Source organism: Triticum aestivum, chromosome 1B, assembly GCF_018294505.1.
Source record: "Triticum aestivum cultivar Chinese Spring chromosome 1B, IWGSC CS RefSeq v2.1, whole genome shotgun sequence".
NCBI classification, from domain to species: Eukaryota; Viridiplantae; Streptophyta; class Magnoliopsida; order Poales; family Poaceae; genus Triticum; species Triticum aestivum.
In genome coordinates, this window is record NC_057795.1 from 375,065,431 (window position 1) to 375,072,060 (window position 6,630).

The window sequence follows — 6,630 nt, forward strand, 5'->3', positions numbered from 1 at the left end:
GTTGAGTAGCCTCCTTTTCGCAAACGAGTGGAATGGTGTGGCCCATTGTTAGAACGACATGGTGGAGCACACCTGGCCAAACGGGCCGGCCCGACCCATGCTAAATGTGCCTGGCCCGACACGCCCCGCTGTGGCACGTTTAATAGCCGGGCCGGCCCACGGGCGCTGCTCCTTGCCCCAGGCACGATTAGCATGCCGAGCAACCTATTTTTAGCCTATTGGGTTGTATTTTAGGGCTATTGGACTGTAATTTAGGTCATGCATATATAAAAAATTTTGATTTTTTTTTAAATTAAACGGGCCATATGCCGTGCCGGCCCGCATGCCCAGCTTACAGGCCCAAGCATGGCCCATGGCGTGCTGCATGCCGGGCCTGGCCCGTTTAGCCCGGGCCGTGCCGTTCTTACGTGCTACCGGGCCGGCCCAGTTAGCACGCCTGTTTGGCGAGCTATATGGTGGAGGGCCGAACCCAAATTCGTGGGCGGGCGTGAGCGGCAATATAACAAAGAGAAAAGTGTGCCTTTCCTTGCCTTTTCCCCGACGCAAGCCGTAAAACCCTAGCCACCAACGCCGGCGCAAGCCGTAAAACCCTAAGCAACCGACGGCGGCGCTTGACGGCGAGTCGCCCCCATCTTCCCCAACGCAAGACGCGAAACGCTATCAGCCGACGCTTGACGGCGAGCTCTCTCTCCCCCCTACCCCCACCCCCACCCCCACTCGGGGTACTCTTGGGCGCGCAAGATCTACGGCCTCCGGAAGATCTTCGAGGTCAGTCCCAATCCGTTAACCTTTTTTACGCCGTGGTTTCTGTCTTTACGCCATCTCGCTGGACTGATGCCACCTACGGGTTTGATTGCCGTGATTTGGAAAATCCAACGGGTAGGCAGGTAGCTCGATTTGGGTGTTAATAGGGGTGGGATTTCACAATGAATCACCATTTTTTCTTGATGTATATCCTGCCGTTAACCTGAGCATAGTTTCCGAGGCATACACATCATGAGTAGCTGTATATGTACTGTTGTCATGAGTAGCTGTATACGTACTGTTGTGATTGCGCTATCATGGGTGCTGTAACTGCAATAGCAACCGTCAGTTAGTATTGCAGTCCAATTCCAGGCAGTAGCTGGGTCTTTGGAGGCATGCAACTAGTACTAGTATTCTAATTGCGATAGTGTGAGTTATGCTGTACCGTTCCACTTGAAGGAAGCTAATATTATAGTCTTAAACTTGCAACTAGCACTAGTAACTGAATATGGCCTGGTCTTCCTTCCGGGACCCTCCTTCATCTTTTTAGATTATCCTTTACTACTCAGCATCGTTTTCTATCCATAGGTTCTATGCCATTACCACACTAACTCTTGTACTTTGTTTTTCAGAGAGATTGTCGGATACCTTCTGAAATGGCGTTCAATCTTCTCGCTGACCATCATACTGAAGGTATTCTATTTTGCTAGAGGATATTTTGTTTATGCCATTACCATACTGAAGGTATTCTGAAATGGCGTTCAATCTTCTCGCTGACCAACACTAATATTCTAGAATAATTAGTTTGACCATTGTTTGACCATAGTTTGCCCACTGTTTGAATATTTTTCAATTTTTTCCACTCTAGATCTTACAAGCCCCGTAACTTTTTTTCTATTAGGTTTTTGAGGATTTTGAAAATGTTTAACGGGGTTCCCCCTGTTAAATTTGGATGTAACTTTTCGAGTAGATGATTTTTCATATAAAAAACTTTTTCATCCGAGTTAGTATGCAAAAGTTATGCCCATTTTTACAAATTTCAGAGAGATTTTGCAAATAAAGTCAAAATTCACATTTGCAAATTTTCCCAACAACTAGACCACATATCACATGAGAAACTTATTTTCTTTTATTTTTTTGACATTTCCATTATTTTCTTTTATTTTTTTTAAAACTGAAAAGGCGATCCCGGGGGGGGGGGGGTTAGAGTTTGAAAATGGGACCTTTAGTACCGGTTCGTGGCACGAACCGGGACTAAAGGTCTCAACCCCATTAGTTCCAGTTCGTGCCACAAACCGGGACTAAAGGTGCCCAAAGGCCTTTAGTCGCGGTTGGCCACCGCGACTAAAGCCCGCGAGCGCCCTGGGCCCAGGCATTTGGTCGCGGTTCATCTGCCGAACCGCGACTAAAGACTTCATTAGTCGCGGTTCCTACAGTTTCGCGACTAATGGGGCTGGACGGAAGCCTCTTTTTCTATCAGTGACCATTCCACTCGTTTGCGAAAAGGAGGCTACTCAACCTCGGTTGACCGATCCAGCGCCGGATCGGTCAACCTGTGAAGTGAGACTAGAAACTCGAGTAGAATTGCCATATTTTTTCGTGAAGTGAGTTATCTTTTTTATGTATACACATAACAAACATGTCGTGAGTTGCAAAGGGTGAAAAATATATATCACACACCTCTAGACCAATAAGTATGGTTCAAAGTCCCTTCCCCACTGGTCCATGTCCTAACTTATGCATCCAAACATGGTCGATTCCAATGAGACCATCCATGGTACCCCTGCTGACTCTGACTTTGTAATGTTGTCAAGCTCGAAGACAAATGTATACTTGCATTGTTAATGTCATCAGAGGTTATTTTGATGGGTATCAAATTCCTGAAGATATGCAGGATTTGATTAATTTGATGAGTACACAACAAAAAGATCTTCTCTACCAAATAAGCCCAGCACTCTTACTTCGCCATCAAAGATCAGATCGATATACTCGACTCTATGAGTATGTCAAATACAAAGTGGGCACTTTTCAGAAGGAGCTCATACTCGAGAAGTTGCTTCAATTGCCATGGGTGCTCCAATGGAAGAGCAAGGTGCCGCAGAACAATGTACTTAAGGAAACTTTTGACTTCATTCCGGGTAGCTATGACCTGAAGCGCCCGACGGATGAGCATAATAATCCAACAACTCCGTGGACTGAACACGAACAGAAGCTTAAGCTGGTGGAGTTATTGCTTGATTTTGTGAGAAATGGAACTGCACACCGATCCCAAAGGAAAACCAAAGTCGATCCAGATCAGTTTGAAACCATCATTATGGTTTTTTACCTCATGCTACTTCCCAAGTTGCAAGAAGCTGTTTATGATGTGGCAGGAAAGCCTGCTCTTGTATATTTGGGATTGGCCTAGCCTTAAGGTATGTATCTGAACTAAAATATAAGCATTGAAGTTAAGAAATTCTAATGCTTGCCATTCTTAATGAATGAGTGTTAAGGACTAACACATCTGTCACTGTATAACAGCAATTCTTGTATTAATGAAATGATGTCTTTTCAATACAATATTTATACCTTTACCAGTTTACCTAGAGAGTGTAATCTGGAATATACTTGTTCTTTCTGAAGTCCTGTAAATAATATATGTATAGTTAGAGGCATACGGTTTGGCATTACAATTGATCTGAGATCTGTAGTTATTCAGTGTATTTGGTACTCACCTGTGACGGTGATGAAGTTAACTAGTAAGGTAACTAAGCATCATTATGCACGGTCTGTTTGTATGCGGAATCATGTTTGTAAAATTAGTCCTACACAAACAGATGCACTAGACCCTGCATGCAGATTTCACTGAAAACTGTGTAGCAACTACTATCTGGTCCTGGGTTTGGCACAACATTTTGTCCATAGATTTAGAAGTCTCTACTTGCCACCATGCCAGAATGAAGTATGCAATTGGTAAGCTATCACTGAGTTGTGACCGTCATGATCAAGTAGGCCTTCCCTTCAGTCAACCTATTCAAACACAGTATTGCTTATTTTTGAATTAAACTGCCTTTCACCTGGAGCCAATCTAGTTATCTTGTTGAGCTCTTGAAGCTATTGCTTTTGGTTCAGCTCTTGAAGGTTAAATATAGATCTTAAGGATGTTTCTAACTCAAGAATTGTCTCAAGGAAAATGTCTTTGAACCTACATATCGTTTTCATTTGTACACAACCTGAAAATGCTCTTTGAAGTCTTTGTAAAATATTTATTTCAGTGCCATCAAACCTGGTCTTCTGCAATTCATGAATGCAAGAATCCGAAACTTGAGATTCAAAAGAGAAAATAAGAACATTTAGGACAATGAAGTATTTGTTTGAAGTATCTTGATCTGGCCAAAAGAAGTAGAGTAGTGGAAGTTGGCAACTTTGTGATAGCAATATGGACTTTGATATTTCCAGTGAGCTCACCTCTTGGATGTGGGTTCTCCTAATACCAGGGGCAACATAAGGAGTCTTGCTTTTATTTTTCCACCTGGCAACAAACAAAATATTTGTCTCAATGTGAGAAGATACCTGAGTTCACTCTAGATTTCTGCGCTTCTAGCTTCTGCAGTAATTCTGGTCTGGATGTCTTCTATCTAAAATGATTTCTGAGCTTAATCCAATACTGTTGGATTATAGAAAGGCTGTTGGTACCGATCAGTCATAATCAATCAAGGGCCTTGTCTGGAAGCTTCGTGTTGGCTAATGACATACAGAAAACCTAATCCGTTGTAAGAGATACTGAAGTTTAAAAGCTGCATTTTCTGGATATACATGAAAGTAATACAAATGATGTCTGGAATCTGTTGTAGTGTCCTGATTCCTGTATATGGCTTAAAACATTTTCCTTTTTCTCGTCAAAGTCATGGGGAGGCACGTGGATTAGTAGAACTAGACTGCGCTCTGCTGCGGGAAATGGTTGATATAATTTTTGGTTGATAACATGAGAGCCAAAATAAATAATACATATGACCTATAATATTTGATTATGTATAGTTGAGAAAATATTTCCCCATGCATGGTTGAATGTTGTGGTGTTCTTTTCCCATGCATGATTGCATGTTGTGGTGGGGCTTATTCCACTAATAATTGTATGGTATAGCGAGGTGGCGTGCTTGCATGTTGAGATAAGTAAGTTAGTGGGGATGACTCTTAGGTATATAGGTTTTGTTTTGAGTGCAACTGCTGGTGTGCGGAGTTGGTTTCTGTTGATGCATGAAATTTGTGATTCTTATTTCTCCAATGCAACAATGAACGTTTATTATTTATTCAGTGGATTTTGCCCAGAATACAAATTTACAACCTTTTCCTATTCCTACATGATAAATCTAAAACACCATTTAGGCACATAGGCGTGGGGCGAGGTATTGATACTAAGCAGTAAATTGCGCCTGCATTTGCTCAGATTCGTAAATAGGATGCAATGAAATATCTTCATGCTACATAATCTTCAAATGCATGGGGTTTCTGATGTGAAAAATTTGCATATTTCTATGTTTCAGAGGCTACCATTTACAGTCGGTTCATGGTTGCTACAGTTTATGTCCCTATGGTGCTTCACGAATCACGACTATTTTCTGCCGGTGATATTCTTGATCCTTCAGGTGTGTCCCTTTCCCCCCCTTTGACTTGTCTTCATTCTAGCACCATTTCATTTTTCTCCACATCTATAACAAGCTTAATCAGGACTATGATTTAATGACCAGTACTATAATGTTTTCTCCCCTTGTGTATTCAGGGGCATAATGATTTCCTTATCCATAATCTAAGGATGCTTTTCTAACTCTGGGAACAACTCAGTGTGCACTTGCTCTGGATATAGTTTGTGGCGCACTGAAGCCTCCTGTTTAAGAACTGACCCTCTTGCTTTTGTTCCAGGTCCTCGCTCTTGCTTACTACACTACATCCTACTTCCCTGGAGGCTCTAGTGGATTAAAAATTCTCTCTTCAATTCTCCTGTCTACAGTACCAGATGTCATGACCCCATCGTTTTGCTAGTACCATCTACAAATGTTAGGCACATACGTTGGGAATGGACTGAAGAAGGTTTGTTGAGCTATTTGGTAGCACATTTGTGGGAATAAAGTTACTGCTAGCGATTTATGTGGCCAAAGTTATGGCTAAAGCGGCTGTTGCTTTTTGGGATATGGTACTAGGCACACCAGCTAAAAAATATAAGAAAAACCAAACAATACCGAAACTTTGTTGTGGTGAAAATGGTGAGTTGAAGTTTCTGTGAAGAAATGGCTTCCATGGTCTTGGCGGAGAATGTAAAATTGCAACTTCAAAAACTTTATTTTTTTACATGGAACTGATTTCATTCTTTTAATGCATAGAAGACCATGGAAGTCATTTCTTTGTGAAACTTTACACGTCAATATAACATAGACCATGTTTGTTATAAAGTAGTTTCAGAACTGTTTGATCTTTTCCACATTTTCAAATTATATATTTTCAGTGTGGTGCCCCTAGACCAAGTTCCATAGGGTATTTTTCCTTTTTTTTTCCTTTTGTTTTGCAAGAAGTGCTGTAGATATTTTGGGGAAAAGTCGATTGTGCAGTTGTAGGGATTGAGTGTGAACTTTGTCCTGTATCACGGTATCACCTAGCCTCGGAAGCATGTGATATTTCCCCCTTCATCTAAACTAGGTGTCAAGTTTGCGTAGCCGTGTAATTTGTTTTTGTGACGAAGAGAGAGGTCTACTGAATACGAATAATGTTGTTACAATCAGTTCGAAGAAGCTCTAAAACAGAAGAACGGCCGACAAGGCGTACTGTCTCTATAACTTTAATGTAAGATGTTTTTGCCGTTCTAATTACATTAAGGAGGTATCACCGACATTGTAACGTAATCTGATTACAGCG

The 6,630-nt window shown here is 41.6% G+C and overlaps 1 long non-coding RNA gene across 2 annotated transcripts; it reads left to right on the plus strand.

The window, feature by feature from the left end:
* The first annotated feature begins 488 nt into the window (after window positions 1-488).
* On the plus strand, window positions 489-5,868 carry LOC123125401 (uncharacterized). 2 transcript variants are annotated; one of them, XR_006461403.1, is made up of 5 exons: window positions 489-768; window positions 1,377-1,437; window positions 2,559-3,158; window positions 5,268-5,369; window positions 5,644-5,868. It is a non-coding gene; the product is annotated as an uncharacterized lncRNA (long non-coding RNA). The 2 variants fall into 2 exon arrangements; XR_006461401.1 differs by having other exon boundaries at window positions 2,631-3,158.
* Window positions 5,869-6,630: the final 762 nt, after the last annotated feature.